At 42.2% G+C, this 19226-nt stretch overlaps 1 protein-coding gene and 1 non-coding gene across 2 annotated transcripts in view; one reads left to right on the forward strand and one right to left on the reverse strand.

The window, feature by feature from the left end:
• Positions 1–19226, forward strand: part of LOC126191190 (centrosomin-like) — a 417752-nt gene that overhangs the window by 19173 nt on the left and 379353 nt on the right. The window lies entirely within an intron of this gene.
• Trnaa-ugc (transfer RNA alanine (anticodon UGC)) lies at positions 6249–6323 on the reverse strand. Its single transcript has one exon. It is a non-coding gene; the product is annotated as a tRNA-Ala (tRNA).

Raw genomic sequence — 19226 nt, forward strand, 5'->3', positions numbered from 1 at the left:
AGTTACCAGAAGCAAAACGTAGAGAAAATATACATTTCTACAACACGAGAAGTAGCAGATGCATTTATACTCCTTACCACAGACTGTCAAGGTCACTTAACAGCTATGAATTGATGGGGCACAAATTAATTAATAAGCTTCCATAATATGTACAAGAACTATCTGAAGAAGCATTCAAACAAAATCTGTACAAATGGCTAGCTGCTCACCCATTCTATGTCATAATTTTGTAGTATTAATAGCATGCCTCTTGTTTTCTTTGAATTAAGTTATATTGTATTACATGCCTGACATTGTGTTATTGCTGTAATGGCCGAATGACAATAAAATTACTACATACATCAAAAAAGTTTTGCATAATCCCAGTTCCCAGAACCCCTGAAGATAACCGTTGACTGTGGATATTGTATCACAGACAAAATCCCTTTGACTGTTCAGAGATATTACTAAACCCATCCAAAGATGTAGACAACCATGCATGAGCAGCGCCTATTAAACGGAATGAGTCCGACAGCCGATCAGTTCTAGTCATTCCACCAGGAAGGAGGTACACGGCTCGTGTTGTCTGTAGTTCAGCCATGCCTAGACGGTCAATACTGTGGTTCGATCGCGTCTTCATTGTTACTTTGTGCCAGGAAGGGCTCTCAACAAGGGAAGTGTCCAGGCGTCTCATAGTGAACCAAAGTGATGTTGTTCGGACATGGAGGAGATAGTGAGACATGAACTGTCGATGACATGCGTCGCTCAGGCCGCCCAAGGGCTACTACTGCAGTGGATGACCGTTACCTACGGATTATGGCTCGGAGGAATCCTGATAGTAACGCCACCGTGTTGAATAACGCTTGTCGTGCAGCCACAGGACCTCGTGTTGCGACTCGTTGTGCGCAATAGGCTGCATGATGCGCAACTTCACTCCCGACATCCATGGCAAGGCCAATCTTTGCAACCACGACACCATGCAGCGCGGTACAGATGGGTCCAACACATGCCGAATGGGCCGTTCAGGATTGGCATCACGTTCTCTTCACCAGTGAGTGTCGCATAGGCCTTCAACTAGACAATCGTCGGGGACGTATTTGGAGGCAACCTGGTCAGGCTGAACGCCTTTGACACACTGTCCAGCGAGTGCAGCAAGGTGGAGATTCCCTGCCTTTTTGGGGTGGCATCACGTGGGGCCGACGTACGCCGCTGGTGGTCATGGAAGGCGCCGTAACGTTTTTACGATACGTGAATGCTATCCTCTGACCGATAGTGCTACCATATCGGCAGCATATTGGCGAGGCATTCGTCTTCATGGACGACGATTCGCGTCCACGTCGTGCACATCTTGTGAGTGACTTCCGTCAGGATAACATCGCTCGACTAGAGCGGCCAGCATGTTCTCCAGTCATTAACCCTATCGAACATGTCTGGGATAGATTGAAAAGGGCTGTTTATGGACGACGTGGCTCACCAACAACTCTGAGGGATTGACGCAGAATAGCCGTTAAGGAGTGGGACAATCTGGACCAACAGTGCCTTGATGAACTTGTGAATAGTATGCCACGACGAATACAGGCTTGCATCAATGCAAGAGGACATGATACTGGGTATTAGATGTACCGGTGTGTACTGCAATCTGAACCACCACCTCTGAAGGTCTCGCTGTATGGTGGTATAACATGGAATGCGTGGTTTTCATGCGCAGTAAAAAGGATGGAAATGTTTATGTTGGTCTCTCTTCCTATTTTCTGTACAGGTGCTGGAACTCTCGGAACAGGGGTGATACAAAAACTTTTTTAAAGTTTGTATTATTATTATTATTATTATTACTACTACTACTACTACTATTACTGCTACTTCTGCGCATTGTATCAGTGTTTCGTACAGCTGAAGTCTTAAATTCCTTGACAGGATGCGATGTAAGTAACTGGCTGACACTGAGGTCTAATCGGTTTCAGACTTGGATCTTCGCTTTGATCACTGCCTCACATCATGTAGAAGTCAGGCCCCGAGATTTAAAATCATAAATCCTTTTGTAGGATTGGGCTCCATCTGCTAGTGGATGGGTTCGATCTCTTGAATAGGCACTAGCTCTAATCATCAGTAGATACTGTCGTTGATTCATTCATAAGAAGACCTATCTTGTTAGCTGCAGTCAGCTCTGTTGCTTATCTGCATCTGCTCTTCCTTAGATTTGGACAACGGGGCCATGCCATTGGGAAATGAGAGATTATTAATTTTCTCACCTTCTCTCGAAGTCTTCGTAATTTTTAAGGAAAACTTTCCCCATTACCTTTAGAGAGCCAGCATTAATAATATTGGTGATATACGATCTTGCGTCAGCACTGCGACTATGTTAAGGTTGTCCGTGACTTGCGTACCGAGCTTTGCTTTGCCTTTTGAATCAATGAGACACACTAACTGGGCTGACTAGTTTCGTATGAGCTGTTGCAGTACATAGATGTTCTCCACAGTCGAATGTCCTTTCTGAAACTACTGATATTCAAATGTCACTTCTTCTGAAAGTGGTTAGGTTTTGTCCCGTGTACAGTTGGACAAGATCTGCTAGTAGACGTTCAGGGGGAAAACTACTTCTATAGTTAGTGCTGTCGATTTTGTCACCTTTCTTGTCCACCACAGATAACTGCTGTCGTCCAGTCTTCTGGGATCTCCTCGACTGCTCGGATCTCTTATGATGTTTCTCCCCTCTAACTTAAATGGCTTTCGCCTGGTTTCCATGTTCTCCCGGATTTTTGTTCTTCTTCATCCTCATCATCTGATCTGTTATTTCCTCAGTATAGGTGGTGAATTGTCTAAATATACAGTGTCAGGAGATTGGAATTAGAACAGATCTTTAGCTTCACTCACACTGAGGAACTTCATGTAGGAAGAGGAAATCTGCATGTCGATTTTGCCTCTTGCCTGGATTCTGACGGCCTCCCGCTATTTTACCTGTTGAGAGGCATAAAATATCTCAAGAATGGGTTTTAACCATTTCGTTCGCAGTTAAACATACTGTGCTAGCAGACAAAAAAAGTGGTGTTGCCATCTGAAGCTCTGCACTGGCTAGTAACAAAAGAAAAGTGGGTGAGACGGGGTGGGAACTTAGTAGTTGTGGGTGGTGTACTGGTTGTGTTGCGTAGTCCACCCTACTGATTTCATAAAAATCATCATTGGTCTGGGACATTTACCAAGTTAGAATAACAGAAGATATATGCTAGATACAGAGAAGAGTTGAGATTGGTGATGGGTTGATATACTCATCACGAATGCGTAACCACTACATCAGTGGTTCTCAAACTTTTTTCCTCGCCCCCCCCCCCCCCTTATATTTTTTTCCTTATTATGTTAACCAAACTCAGTTTAAAACGATTTTGCATAGCAGAAACAAAAAATGACGTATTATAACGAAAATACGGTACAAATTTTTATCTTTATCAAGTTTTCATTTATTCAAAAACTATGAAACGGACATTATTTACAATTCAGCAAACAAGAATTACAATGGCAATTAAAAGTTCAGTGTGATGGATGAGCTTGTTTTTGAGAACAAAGTTTCTCAAGAAGTGGAGGAATAGCAGAGAGAGCGACTCGAAGTTCTATATTTACATTTAGCTTTGAACGGTAGTTATGAATAACTGACAAAGCTGAAAATCCAGTCTTGCACAATTGTTCTTGCAAAAGGAATAAGGATATTCATTGCATTTTGTCTTAGCGTTGGGAAGCCCTTGCTAATATGTATCCAAAGCTCCAACAAAACCACTTCATTAAATTTACTCTTCAGTGAAGTACCAGAAGTGAATTCTATATTTAGAAATGATGCTCTAGAAGCATGTATGACTGGATTTTTAATCCAGTTAAATTTATCAAAATCGTTGCTGAAGTATTTCTGGAAGTGAACTTTTAATGTTGCAAGATGATGAAGAAAGCAAGCTTCTATCGCCATTGGATGTATCGGATTATCTGTATCCTCTAACAGTGACCATATAGTAGGGAACATTATCTAGTATACCACTCTCCATTCGGTTTTGCCACAGCTCTAATTTATTTGTGAACGCCTTCACCTTTTTCATTCCAAGATAGTACAGTTGCCTGATTACCTTCCAGTGAAGCTTGAGGAATATTTAATTTCTCAAAAATATCAGTGAGGTAAGTCATTTTAAATAGAAAGAAAATCTCCTTTAAGAAACAGAATACCTCAGTCATCTAGTTTTTCACTACATGACAGTGCGGGACGGTGTCAAATGCCTTTCTGAAGTCAAAGAACACGGCATCAACCTGAGCGCCATTATCTACGGCACTGTGGATCTCATGGAGGAACAAAGCGAGCGGAGTTTCACAGGATCTCTGTTTGCCGAATCCTTGTTGATTTTTATATAGGAGATCTTTCCTTCTCTAAGAACGTCCTAATTCTTGGCCATAAAATACTTCCATAATTCTAAAACAGATTGGGCATCAATGATACAGATCTACAATTGTGTGCATCTGTCCTACGGCCCTTCGTAAAAACGGGAATGACCTGCGCTTTCTTCCAATCGCTAGGGACCCTTCGTTGCTCAAGCAATCTACGATAAATTACTTCTAAAGCGGGAACAAGTTGTAATGTTATGTGTGCCTCACTGCTTTTTTTTCTTTAACTAATTTGTGCCTGATTTTATTCTGAGAAGCTCAGTAATGTTCGTAAATACCGTAAATGTAAATGTGATTCAAAAAGTACAAATAAGTATTGTTTCCGGCATAATTTTGTCGTGGTACATGAAAATAAGTGGCATCGATTAGCAACGATGAAATAGAAAATTTTTCTACAACATCTTAAATGTTTCAAGTCTAAGAAATACAAGGTAATTACAAAGGCGTTTCGAACAACAGCACGAAATATTTTTAATTTCGTTTCGCGTCCCTGATCGGGCGCCAATATAAAAATGATTTTTATCTTAGTAATGTGAATATTTATATATGTGTTTGGAGAGCGAGAGATTGATTTTTGATTGAGGTTTTCTTTAAGTCTTAACTGGTACCTGAATTTTGGTTGCTGCCTCCTTGAATGATCAGCTTCTGCACCAGTTGGTTTCGTATTATTTAAGGTTTAAAATAAGACTGTTAGTTACTTGGCCGTATTGCGGATACCTTTTAGCCCAAGTTTTCGTAGCTTTTCATACCTAAGGGACCACTGTTGTAAGTAAATAAGATCAAACAGCAATCTGCTTTTCGTGAGAAAAGGAGATTGCTTAGCACACAAACTTCCTTCAAACTACACGTCCAGCTACATCAAAATTGGTCAGTGGAGTTCAGCACCATACTATTGTACAAGAACATAATCCAATTACTATAATTAAGAAATAATGAGAGGTTGTTACTTATAGAATGAAAACTATAGAGAATGCATTTCTTTTCCTGTATTTTAGTGAACTTTGTACACTTACAGTTCTGCCGATTGATAGACGGCAACGACAATGAAATTTAGCTCCTTTTCCAAAAACAAGATATTTCTAGTCTTCATTTCCAGAAAATTTGTGTACATAAATGTTTGGCAACTCTTACACATATTTTACTCGGTTTTATCACTAAAATATCAATTTTCATTAAATGTAACAATATGTTCTGAGCGAAGGCCTAGCAACACATCATCTTCCCACAAGATACAGATTAACAGTTCTTTTTTTTTAATAAATCAATTGTATTTTTTTTTAGTCCATACTCAAAGATTCTCTAATATTATCGTTGCGGGGATTGCGCTCTAGATAGTTTCTTACTGTCCAGCTGCACTTCACTTAAAGTACTTTTTGAATCACATTTACATTTACGGTATTTACATACATTACCGAGCGTCTCAGAATAAAATGAGGCACAAATTAGTTTTAAAAAAAGCAGTGAGGCACACATAACACTACAAAGTTCTTTCGCATAATCTTCGTAGAATCTTCCAGATATCTCATAGTTATCACACCTTTCTACTTCGAAGCGGTTGTAGATGTGTTTCTATTCCGCGAACGGTTATCTCAATAACTGCCATTTTGACGTTCGTATGACGACTGAAAGGAGGGATCGTGTTGGTGAAACAATTTTGGAAGACCGAATTCAGTATTTCGGCCTTCTGTCATCTTCCGTTTCGGTGCCAGTGTGGTCGCTGAGTGAATGAAAAGATGATTTTGACTCATCTACTGATTTTACATACGACCAAAACCTCTTATGAAATTATAATTATATTAATACCTCCAGCTGCTGACGGGCGTTGATATATATCAACGGGGACAGGTGAAAATGTGTGCCCCGACCGGGACTCGAACCCGGGATCTCCTGCTTGCATGGCAGACGCTCTATTCATCTGAGCCACCAAGGGCACAGAAGATAGTGCGACTGCTGGTACTATATCGCGCACGCCTCCCGCGAGACCCACATTCTCACCTTGTATGTTCAGACACAACATTCGTAGTGTCCCACCCCAACACACTCATTACTCGTGGAAGACATTCTTACCAAGTCCCGTAAGAGTTCGGGGAATATGTGTGCATCCGCACAGGAGGAGGAGGTCATGGCCAGTATTGCCAGAACTATATGCTTATATGAATGTGGTGTCTGTTCTTTCGGACATTTCCGACTACAAGCGCCATCTCTTGGTCATCTTCAACCGGATCTGGTACGATGGCGTCTTTCCATCGTAATAGTGGGAGAGCACCATCGTTCCGGTGCTCAAATCTGGTAAAAAATCACTTGATGTGGATAGCTATCGGCCCATCAGCCTCACCAACGTTGTTTGTAAGCTGCTGGAATGTATGGTGTGTCGGTGGTTGGATTGGGTCGTGGAGTTGCGTATCCTACTGGGTCCATGTCAGGACGTGTTCCGACAGCCACTCTACCACTGTTAATTTGTGCCCCTCGAGTCTGCCATGCGAACAGCCTTTTCCAGACGCCAACACGTTGTTGCCATGTTTTTTGATCTACGCAAAGCATAAGACTAAAACATGGCGACATCTTATCTTTGCCACATATGGATGTGGTCTCAGAGACCCGCTCTCGATATTTATCCAGAATTTCCGGTCGCTCTGTACTTTCTGTGTCCAAGTTGGTGCCTCCCTTAGTTCTCCCCATATCCAGGCCAAAGGGGTCCCACAGGGCTCTGTATTGAGTGTATCACTATATTTAGTGGCTATTAATGTTCTAGCATCAGTTGTAGGGCCGTCCGTCTCACCCTCTCTATATGGCTGACGACTTCTGCTGACTTCTGCATTTCGTACTGCTCCACCAGTACTGGTGTTGCTGAACGGCGCCTACAGGGAGCCATCCACAAGGCGCAGTCACGGGCTCTCGCCCACGGCTTCCAGTTTTCGGCTGCTACGTCGTGTGTCATGCACTGCTGTCGGCGTCGTACCATTCATCTGGAACCAGAACTTTACCTTAATGACGATCCACTCACTGTAGTAGAGACATCGATTCTTAGGACTGGTTTTCGACGCCCGATTGACTTAGCTACCTCACCTTCGTCAGCTTAAGCGGAAGTGCTAGCATCACCTGAGTGCCCTTCGCTGTAGAGATGGGGGATCCGCTCCTGAACTGATTCATAGTTGAATCTATCAAAGGAGTGAACAATCAGTGATTCAGAAAAAAAGAACGGTAGCTCCAAACGTTTCCCACGGCAGAGAGAGAGAGAGAGAGACGGAGCATATCAGCGGCGCCTCTGCTGGTCAGAGCACAGTGCGCGCTACACAACACAGCCGGCGTCGGCCTCTGCCCTGCTTCTACCTTGGCTGCCTGCATTGTGCAGTGCCCCATTGGATTTTGTGTTTCACATGTGCCGCGCCATCTCTGTGCGTCCTCTGCCGCGTGCAGTGTCTGGTGCAGCTTAACTTAGCATCGCACTCTGTCGGCGATCATTTCAGTCGCACGTCCTGCCCTCTGGGCAGTTGATGCGAGCAACAGGACAGAGAGCCTCCTAGCGGAGAACATAAGAACTACGTGCAGCAACCTGCTCGCAAGAGAACGGACGATTTGTCTCGGAGCGGGTGACTGGTGGCCCTTCACCGCTCCTCCCACCCTCGGAACTCGCCCGCTCAACGCTCACCCCACCATTCTCGACTCTAACCAGAGCATTGAGCAAAGCAACTCAGGTGTCACTGTGGTCTCTGCGGTCTTAGCTCACGCAGTAATACAGCTCGCGGCTCGACCTGCTTGACTCAGCACTTCTGCATCGGAGTTCGTCTCTACTGGACATTGTTCATCGTAGTAATACCGCTATGTATATTACATTATTATGTTATGTATACATCATTTGTTTTCATTTCATTTTTATTTGTTTAAACTGATCAGATTAGGTTCCTGACGACTCCTCTTACTATAGGATTTTTATTATGGACACTCGAATTTACGCTTTAATTACGAGCGAACCGATAAACGTATCGCAAAATGTGATACACCAATATTTTCCTTGTTTTATTCTGTGTAAGGCTATATGCAGCACTTTAGTCTTACAGTCAAATTTATATTTTTTTTCTTATTCTGGTACGGATTTTGCGATTTTAGGCGTCTTCGGAAGGAAACGTTCCCTTTAAAAATATATGGCTTGCAATGTATTTGTGCGAGGTTAATGAAATTTTAATACATTATAGCCAAATATATTGTTAAGGTAAATCTCAAGTTACAACATTTTCTGATCACCCAAAAAACCACGATAGTGCAAAATAAATCAATAATCAAAAATTTTGTCATATCATGGAAATTTCAATAAACAATACAAAATTCTTACTCATTATCTGTGTTACTTCAAAATAGGATCAAATAAGATCAAACTACAGGTATAGTACTGGAATAAACCAAGTTTAAAGGGCAATGTGCCTTCCATTTATTTTCTATTGTGAATGAGTGGTGAGTCATGAAAAAGAGCTAGTTCATTTCAGGGAGTGAACAGTTCTAATCCGATCTCTGAAAAGAACAGTTTTGCCCATCTCTACTTCGCTGCCTGAGTAACACCTACTGCGGTGCAGACTGTTCTACTCTGCTGCAACTGTATAAAGACCTTGTTCAATCCCGCCTTGACTATGGGAGTCTGGTTTATGGTTCGGCAGCGCCCTCAGTGTTGCGTGTACTCGACACAGTGCGCCACTGTGGCGTTCGCCTAGTGACGGGAGCCTTTAGAACGAGTCCGGTGACCAGTGAGTGTCGTGGTGGAGGCCGGAGTCCCTCCATTGAAGTTCCAACGTGTACAACTGCTCGCCAGTCATGTTGCACACATTCGTAGTTCTCCTGAGCATCCGAATTACCGTCTCCTGTTTCCACCCGCGGCTGTTCATCTCCCGCATTGGCGGCCCAGGTCAGGGCTAACGATTGCGGTTTGCGTGCGATCCCTTCTGTCTGATCTGGAGTCCTTCCCTTTACCACCTCCCATCCAGATCCGTCCGCATACACCTCCATGGTGTACACTTGGCTGCAGATTCGTCTGGACCTTTCACATGACCCTAAGGACTCAGTTACTCCTGCCGCTCTCAGTTGTCACTTCCTCTCGATTCTAGACGTGTTCCGGGGCTCTGAAGTTGTTTACACTGACGGCTCGATGGCTGATGGTCATGTTAGCTTCGCCTACGTCCACAGAGGCCATTTTGAACAGCATTCCTAGCCCGATGGCTGCAGTGTATTCACTGCAGGGCTGGTGGCCATCTCTCATGCACTTCAGTATATCTGTTCACGACCTGGGGAATTGTTTCTTCTGTGTAGTGACTGCTTGAGCAACCTACAAGCTATCGACCAGTACTCCCCTCGCCATCATTTGGTAGCGTTCATCCAGGAGTCCATATATATATATGCCGTGAACCAGTCCTGTCGTTCATTGGTGTTTTTGTGGAGCCCACGACACGTCGGAATCCCAGGCAACGAACTTGCTGACAGGCTGGCAAAACAGGCTACGCGGAAACCGCTTCTGGTGATAGGCATCTGTGAACCTGACCTGCGTTCTGACTTACGCAGTAGGGTTTTTTCGGATTTGGGAGATGGAATGGCATAGCAGTACACACAACAAACTGTGTGTCATTAAGGAGACTACGAATGTGCGGGCTTCTCGCAGGGAATCAGTTGTCCTCTGCCGGCTCCGTATTGGCCACGCTTGGGCGACCCACAGTTACCTCCCGCGCCGTGAAGATCCGCCTCAGTGTCGGTGCGGCGCCCGGTTGACAGTGGCCCATATTCTGGTGCACTGTCCCACTTTGACTGCCCACCGACGAAATCTTGGGTTACCGAACTCGTTACCGCTGATTTTATCTGACAACGCTTCATCGGCTGATTTAGTTTTAAATTTTATTCGTGAAGGGGGGTTTAATCATTTGATCTAAGTTTTATTGCATGTCCTTTTTTCCCCCTGTGTCCTCCACCCTAGTGCTCCTAGGGTGGAGGTTTTAATGTGTTGCAGAATGGCTGGCTTCTACTTTTTTATTCTGATGGTCAGCCAGCCATGGTAATCTGCTTTGTTATTTTAATCTCTTCATCCCTTTTCTTATGTTTCTGTAGTTTTCTCGTCCCCTTTTGTCCAATTACACGTTTGTTGCCCTTCATCGTTCCTGTGATTTTGCCTTTAATTCCGTTTTGAATTGTCAGTCTCATTTATTTTATTCTCACACTTGTGGCATTGTTTTATTCGGAACAAGGGACTGATGACCTCGTAGTTTGGTCCCTTCCCCCCCCCCCCCCCCCCCATCTTTTAATCCAACCTACCGAAAGGAGCCGAGGATGTCCTCAGAACCCAAGAAGCAGGCGTCATTCGTGTCATGTGCCACTATATGTAGCCGGTTGCACCCAGTGCACTCGATAGCTGCCGGCACGGCCTCTTCCACGTCACGGACGAGATTTCCCATCAAATATACCTAGTGCATGCTGGCATTCTTACCCGCCTAACATTGGGACTACCAGTGAGGAGCAGACCCACCCTCTGGACTCATGCGGACTGGGCAGGAAAATAGGGTGCTGGCCCAGCAGAAGAGACATTTCGTGCTGGCTCAGTTATCAACACTGGGTAGAACCTCGCACATGTTGCTAAGGCGTTAGTGGAACATAAATATAGGTAACTACGACCAGTCATATATGAAATATGTATTTTCGTATACATATGTTCATGCCTTTTTCAGGCTCGTCTTAAGGTGAGGCATGCAGATGATAAATACTCTTATTTTTATAGCTTGATTCTGGGTACTGGCTTGCGCCAATGTGGGCAGTGTGCGGTATTGTTGGTAATATCCACTTGGCGGCTTCCATGTTGATTGCCTGTTGGCCGCAGAACTAATCACTATTGACTATAAACAGCCACCATAAATCCAGCAGTAGCAAGGTAGACATCAAGAATAATACCGCCTACACTGTCATAAACCAGTACTCAGCATCAGGCTACGAAAGTGTGTAACTTCAGTTTGCCCCATGTTGAAGCTATGTTGGAAAAGGTTCGAAAGAAGTATACGGAAATAAGCAAATACATCGTGACTGGTCCAGTTATCTTTGTTTCTATTCCATGAACATTTGTTGTCTCAAATCTTCTCTGTATCTAGGATATACTGTATATTATTTTAAATTGATAAGTATCCCAGTGCGATGAATAATGCCGTATCATCTGTTAGATAATGTACACACTATAACCAATGGAGCACCCACTGTTTACGACGCTATACGGGCAGCTTAGGCTACGTGGACAGTACGAAAATCTTTGCGGTTTCAGGTCACATGACGCGGTGTAGTATCCGTCTGTCGCGTTGTACAACACCTTTGTGTCCTCTGTTTCCGCGCATTAGTGATGGAGCAGCATAGCGTGTACACATCGAAAGGTCAGTGTATCATGAACTCATTTCCCGATCATTTTCTTCCTTCCGAACTGACTCAGTTATTTACATTGTGCCCTTTGCCCTACGACACATTCTGACACTTGCTTGTACTACGTATTGCCGTTTTTAGATTCATTTGGCCAATGTGTCTGTGTGTGTACAATTCTCGCTATCGTCAGTGCATCTAAATCATCAGTGTGGACATAGTTGAGTGGTAATTCGCTGATGTTACCTGTGTAGGAGATACATGTTTTTATGACACATTTACGTACGTATTATTATGTGAGGGTTTCGTGGATTTCCATTGCATGGCTATCCTTTAGCACATCTCGTATCGTACGGTGCTGGAATCTCCTTTTAGTAACAGTCATCATGGTGATCATGTGGTTCAGTCATGGCAATCAGTTCCAGAACTCGATGCGGCAACTGTAGACTGATTTCATTCAGTGTTAAAAATTAATGGCTTCTCATTTTATCACCACAAGTGTGTCCTGGCAGTGAAGCATCGAATTTGTGGCGTGAGTCTATCGTCAAGAAACTTAACTTACTTAATTCGCTGTTTGATTTCTAGGGCTACATCTAGGGAAAACATAAATCCTCAAATAGCGGTAGTACGCAATTCCTAACTGTTAGTGTGTGAGTTGACGTGTCGTTTAGGTAGAAACGCCATTCTCACATTTGTTTCATTCCGCCTGGACGCACGTTTCCTCCGCACGTGCTGACACTCTCTAAATGCAGTAAACGAATAGAGCTTAACTGCACTTTCAGTTCATTGTCCATTTTTGGCCAGAATTTTAATTTCATTCGTATGGCCACCCATTTCGCGATGACTTCTGACGTATGCTTACGTCCACTATATCTTTTAATATAGCTAGTTCTGTTCTTTTTATGAGTTCTTAGTATAGTCATGTAATGTGTCTACACGCCTTATCGCCTAAAAATTGCAAAGAAATGTCTGCATTCGTCATTAACGTGGTCGTATCTCTTCTTTTAGCACGATGTAAAGTTAGTCACAGCTCTTAAAATACTGGTACGAACCCTATAGCCTCGTCATAGCACTCAGACGAACTCCTCAGATCCGTACACTGGACCATAAATTGCACACCGCTCCTTTTAACCTCCTATCTGGCATCTTCCAGCATCCTCGGACTGTCAGAATACTCTCAGTGCAGACGCTAGAGCCAGTCACACCAAATTAAAACACTTAAGTTTTCGCGGAAACAGTACGGTTTAGTTCCACCTTAACAAACCTCTCTATTCCTTTAGCCACAGCCTTCTCCAACGTGATATGTAAGCTCAGAGAGGGCTGACGCTGAGAACCTGGGTTATATGAACACACTCGCCTTACAAAACACAACCAAGCGACACTCATTGTCGCTTTCTTAGTGATCTGCCGCTGGGAAAAAAAACTGCGAATTAATTCATGCTAACATCAGTCATTTGAAAAACAGAACTCTAACTAGACCAATTCTTGTGTAAAAACGACTTTGGTCTTCAGAAAACAGCTCCTGACAATTCTCTGCTTCACGTCCGGGAGGATGCTAAATTTCTCCATTATATCCTCAACAAAGATGCACTCCAGATGCCCAGTTCTGGCGACCAGATTGTTGGGCATAACTACTTTTGGGGCAATAGTACTGTAGTGGTAGGTGGATTACATTGGCTGAGACAATTTGTAAACCACCTTACCACTACCTACACTTTCCCCGCGCTGTGCTGTTCTCTCTTCGTCGTACTTCTCGATAATGTAAATCACGTTCCAATAATCAGGAAAGTTCCCACTCCAATAATCAGGAAAGTTCCCACTGATGTTTCAGAGAACGCTTCGATAAATAGACCGGACCCGAAAACTCATGCACGAGTGTTGAACGATACTAATACATACCTACAAATAAAACATCCCTACCCACACACAGAACAGTGACAAAGTATTTTTTTTTTTACTTAAACACATGCCACCCTATACCTTTAACTGTTCTTGTTAGCTTTCTTAAACTGTAGTAAGTGTACTTGTGTAAACGCCTCCCAGTTGCTCTTTTGAGTCTGTAATTTTTACTACACGGTTTAGAGACCATTTTTAGGATTTCTATCTAAATAATGTACACCAGTTCACATTACAGGCCATGTCTAAAAGATTTTGTTTCACAGTATACCAAATGGCGCAATGGATTGACTTCAGTAAAAATGCACATATTAGTATCTGTCTTTATTCTTATTACAGGTGAAAGGCATATTTAACAACAAAAGTTTTTCTACCTAACTGCTCATGCTGTCAGTGATGGTGAGAAGCAAACAGAAAACAATGATACCTCAAGGGACGGAGCCAGTCAGGAGTAAAATCAGTCAAAATAATCGTTTAAAATGACAGTCTTTATGTAATTAATAAGAAACACAGTCCAGAATACATGTGGCTCTATCCGAAATTCACCCAATAAAAAAAGTTAATAATGATCCACTAGTTTACTGAAAAGAGACATTGCCAGACCTATTATGCAGCAGTGAAACTTCGGTATGAAGAAAAGGGACGTATAATTATTTGCTTAAATGATGATTTAGGATATAGAATAGGGAGCACTTCCGTTATGGAGTCCTCGAGAGTTAGGCCTGTCAAGAGTAGCATTGTGTAGAATAAGAACAAAGGCACCTGTCCAACACATTGAGGGCTACGGTAGCTGGTCGAAGGGCAAATCTTCAAAGGGAAAGAAAGAAAAAGTGAAGGAAGCGGAAAAAAAACTGATACTCAGTTGCGTTAAATATATGAGTGAAGGAATAGTAAGACAACATGCCGGAGTGAGTGGGCTTTCGATGCGCCATGGACAGCAGGAACTAGTGCGTCTCGATGGACCATTTCTGAGCACGATGACCTTTAGCTGGTGCATCCGTGTGGTAATCTAATTTGGGAGATCCCCTGGAGCTAGAGGACCCTGCGGGCAGCTGAGTTTGGCGGACAGCAGACGTGTCAGTAACACGCCCCGCGAATCCCTCTTTGTCAAGCTATCAAACTAGGTTGTTCGATGTGTTTCGATGGTTCCTGTAATCTAAGCGACCAAATGATTCACATAAGTTTCCTTCACGTGTCCCGAATCGACCACACATCGTATTTTGAAATGTAACAGCTTGACACAAAGCAAAAAAAAAAAAAAAAAAATACTGTCTTACCAAAATTGCGACAGTTAAAATCAGGAACCATTTATTTTATTCTGCTGAAATCCGCTTTAAAAAAATTTATTCTGGTAATATTTAAAACTTTTTGCTTAACAAAGTAGTCTCATTTCGAATAAACTTGAAACAAGAAGAAACTGTTAAACCGCCCAAGTTAACATTTCTTTACTGTTAGATAGACACAAAACATTTAACACTCTTCGTTACGCGGTACCCGACTCGTATTTATGACATACCCATTTAGTTACCTGATAAAAGTAGTTACGCATTTCCCAGGTAGAAAAATACACACACATCATCAAATTAAGAATGTTATTTTTAAACTATGTATAAACTTCTTGTATAAACTAGTTCGTAGAAATTAAGTTAAGAGTTAAACCTGATTAATACTACTAGGATTACAGAAAAAGAAACAAAGTCCCCAGCAACTCGAACTTTTACAAAATGTCACTCTGAATGAGTGTCATCATTGTCATGATAGATTTTACACCCGCCGACACAAAAATAGTCGCAGTGCTATAGACATAAATATTGGCCGCATCCTTTGCTTGTATATTTGGTGAGTCTTGTTTTATTTTCATTGTCCCAGCCAGGGTTGGCAGTGCTTTCGTTTACGGGCTTCAATATCAGTTCTTCCAGAGTTGTTTGAAGTTTGTGGTATTTAAGCTTGGGGAAGTAGTTCTCGAAGACGTAAGGCCATTGTGCGTGGCAAGCGTGAAAGCTGTGATCCTTTGTGAGCTCTTCTCCCAGCTCACGAAGAAAAACCCGGCGAGGTGGCGCGTTTTGTCCGTTCCCTAGGCAAATGACTTAGCTGTTGATACTAGCTACATCTAGAATGGTGGAAGACATTACCGCTTGCCATCTTTTCGTGCCTCTTTGGACGCTGTAAGCAGAATACATTTTGTCAACCATGTCCACACCAAGTTTGTTTATTATAATACGTAATTATTTCCGGTTTTCTTTTCTCCCCACTTCCTTCAGTTGCTCCGTCCAAATGCATACTGGAAATAGAGCATTCTTTTTATTTTTGTTGTGTGGCACACATGAAACGATAGTGCTTTCTTTATTGAAAGCAAAAGCGCTGGAGAATGCCTCTCTGTTTCTCAAAACTTTCATTTCTTTTGAAATTTGCCATTGGTTCTTTTTCAAGTTTTCACGTAGGACAGGCCATATTTTGTTTCACGCTGTGAAGAAGAGCAACATCACTGAACCACAGTTTTTATATTGCGACGTGATTTTCTTAGCGGGGCTACCAGGCGTTGAACGACATCCACGGATTTATTACTTACGGGGGAAGGGCCATCAGGTTCCTTACCTGTGTAAATTTCCATGTTGCACGTGTAATACACGCTTGAATTGGCGCCAGCAAATATTTTAATTCCATATCTAGCTGGCTTGAAAGGTAGATACCGAATAAAGTTGCACCTACCTCTAAAAGCCTCAAATTTCTCATCGATGACGACGTTTTTTCCCACTTGATAACTACCTTTACAGTTCATGACTAATTTTTCAAAACCGTCTCTGACAGGTGCAAGACGAACGAACACATTTCTCTCTTCTCTGGTTTGCCTGTCATCGAATCTTACAGTTTGAAGCAAGATACGAAATCTTTTGACCCCCATGGTGAGACGGAATATCTCAATCCCGTATCCAGCAGGAGCCAATAAATCTTAGAGGTTCAGTTTCATTGCTTTATAAGTTCCAGCAATATAGAGAAGACCAATAAATGCTTTGTTCGGTTTTGTCTGTCTTTTTAATTATGTTGGATGATATCAATATATTGGTCAGTGAACATTGCAACCATTTCTAACATGCTATCAAATAAACACACAGCTTTCCAGAATGGTCTGTGACTGCTTAGCCTTTCCGACTGGGCCTGGGAATTGTCTTATGAGGTTGTTTTTGTCCCTCTTATGTGGATAAGGTGATTTTCTCCGTAAAATTGAATGCAATATTTTTCTTCCTTGGTTTCTGAGACAAACATAAGAGGTCTCGTCTACACAGTCAGGTGGTGTGTCGAATCGCTTCGTTCAGCGTCATTTCTCTTCGCGTTCTTGTATCTCTTCTTATGCACCAGTGTAAACTTCATCTTCTGGGATCTTTGAAATGAGGTTTAATGTTCCTTCAGTTGCTGAAACTTTTGCTTTCATCATCACTCTGGTCAAGGCCATCAAGTATAAGTTAGTGCATTTGTGGGCTGTCGGCAGGGTATTGAGATCATACTGTACAGTTTTTGTCGCCATTTTGAACCTGAAAATGAAAAATAATGGGTTTTGGACAAACAAGTGAGGTAAGATTAGCTTGGACAAAATACAGTTGCTCAGAAAATTTACAATAGTTTGAAAAAAAAATAATTATAATCACAACGTATACCAGAAAGAAAATTGAATGGTAAAATTAAAAATGAAACCTTTAAAAATAGGCACTTACAATCACGACGTATGTCACATACAGTAGTAAATTAATCGCCTCTCGTGCGTGGGACGCGCGACAGTGCTGGACTAACCCCTTAAGGAATAGGCGAAAAGACAACGTCGCCTTCGGGCAGCAAAACCTGTCATAAAACACGCTCAGTTGTGTCTGTCGGATACGTAGCGTATAAGGGAGTGTTAAAACGTTTACTTCCACCTGCACGTATTGTTCAGTTATCTGTTTTGGCAACGTGCTGATTACATTAAGATTTGTTTGGATGGCCATCTTCCATACGGTTTTCATGACAAACAGCATTTGGATTTTTTTCTGTCTTTCGCGTTTTGTAGTTTGAGAAAGTTTCTGACACATGCAAACTGCTGTGCCTCAGAGGGCGTCTATAGTAAGATATATTTTTATGGGCGACCATCTCCCGTATCAGCCAATATATAAGAAGTATAACGCATGATTTTCCGTCTTAAGCGACCCAAAATGTCCTAATTTGCAGTGCCATCTCATATTTGACTCTTTAAGTCCTGTTTCAGTTTAGGTAGATTAAAAAGGGCTTTTTAGCCACGACTTTCCATTACTACATATTTTTCATTTCAGATTAAGTACTCTATTTGAACATACAAACAAGGAGCCAACTTATGTAGTCCATTGTTTCCAGATGTAATTGTATTGTCGGCCCATAGCGAAACAACTCTTCCGCTGCTGTATTATTACGTCATTATTTGCTCACTATAGTTTCGGAGTACCAAGCATCTTTATGCTGAGAATCAAACTTAGTTTGTTTTATTTGTACTGGAACACCTAAAGACCGTTTTCAGCCCCAAACTAAATGCGACCAAATAGATAGTGAAGTTGTAGAAGTGTTATTGCCGGAATGGAGGGAGATACGAAACAGGTGGTATTGTCTTTCGGATGTCTCTCAGTGTAAGAACATAGATTCAGATTACTTGCAACTTGACACTGGCGTTTCGTTGATTCGGATAAATTTACAATGCCATTTTCATTATGATTACTTTTCATAACCTAAGAAAATATTTTTACGTTGTTTGGCAGGTAATAAGTCAGATCAAATGAATCATACACAGATTACATTGTGCAAAGGATTCTGGCTCTCTTGATACAGACTTACACGTGGGTTTTCGAAATCGACTGTGGCGAATGCAAAGATTTTTTCCCAACAGCAAGGTCACAGCATATTCTTTGCACCATCTTTCAACCCAGTGACCACGACGTCAACAGAACGTTAAATTACTGTCTGTCTAGTATACAGGACTGTGCACATTCTTATTGTACTGAGTAGGAAGAAAACAAAAAGAGCCACTCCGAACATTCTCAATGCTGCATATCGAGGGTTAAGAAACACCGTTTCCACAAACGGAAGAATCCTCTTCAAAATCTCAGCAAAAAGCTAACACTGTGCAAGTGAGATTTTTGACCGTATTTTACAAAACACGATGTCAGCTCAGTAAACTGATTTACCTAAAGCATTAACAAAGGATGTTAATCGTCTAAATTCATGGCCAAAAGTATGCAGATATGCTTTACAACGAACGCTACCCAGACATGGCATACTCCCACTCAAAGAGGAGCAACAGTTCTTTTCTTTTAAAAAAGTGTAGACTGCGTTGAATCGAACGTTTCTTGCCAACAACTTCCTTCTCTTGCGATAACATCCATCGCTTCTATCTTCCTCTGCTCCTCGGTTACAAAATCTTTGGCTCTACTTCTATTGATTTCTTCTAGATTGTGTTGAGTTTCTGAAGAAAACAGAAGAAAACCTTTTTGTTTTCACTTTCCACGTGACAATTAAGTCGCACTCTGTGAAATCTTCTAACAGCACCCTCAACTGATCCCAGAATAATGTGTCCTTGT

Source organism: Schistocerca cancellata, chromosome 6, assembly GCF_023864275.1.
Source record: "Schistocerca cancellata isolate TAMUIC-IGC-003103 chromosome 6, iqSchCanc2.1, whole genome shotgun sequence".
In the NCBI taxonomy this organism is placed as follows: domain Eukaryota; kingdom Metazoa; phylum Arthropoda; class Insecta; order Orthoptera; family Acrididae; genus Schistocerca; species Schistocerca cancellata.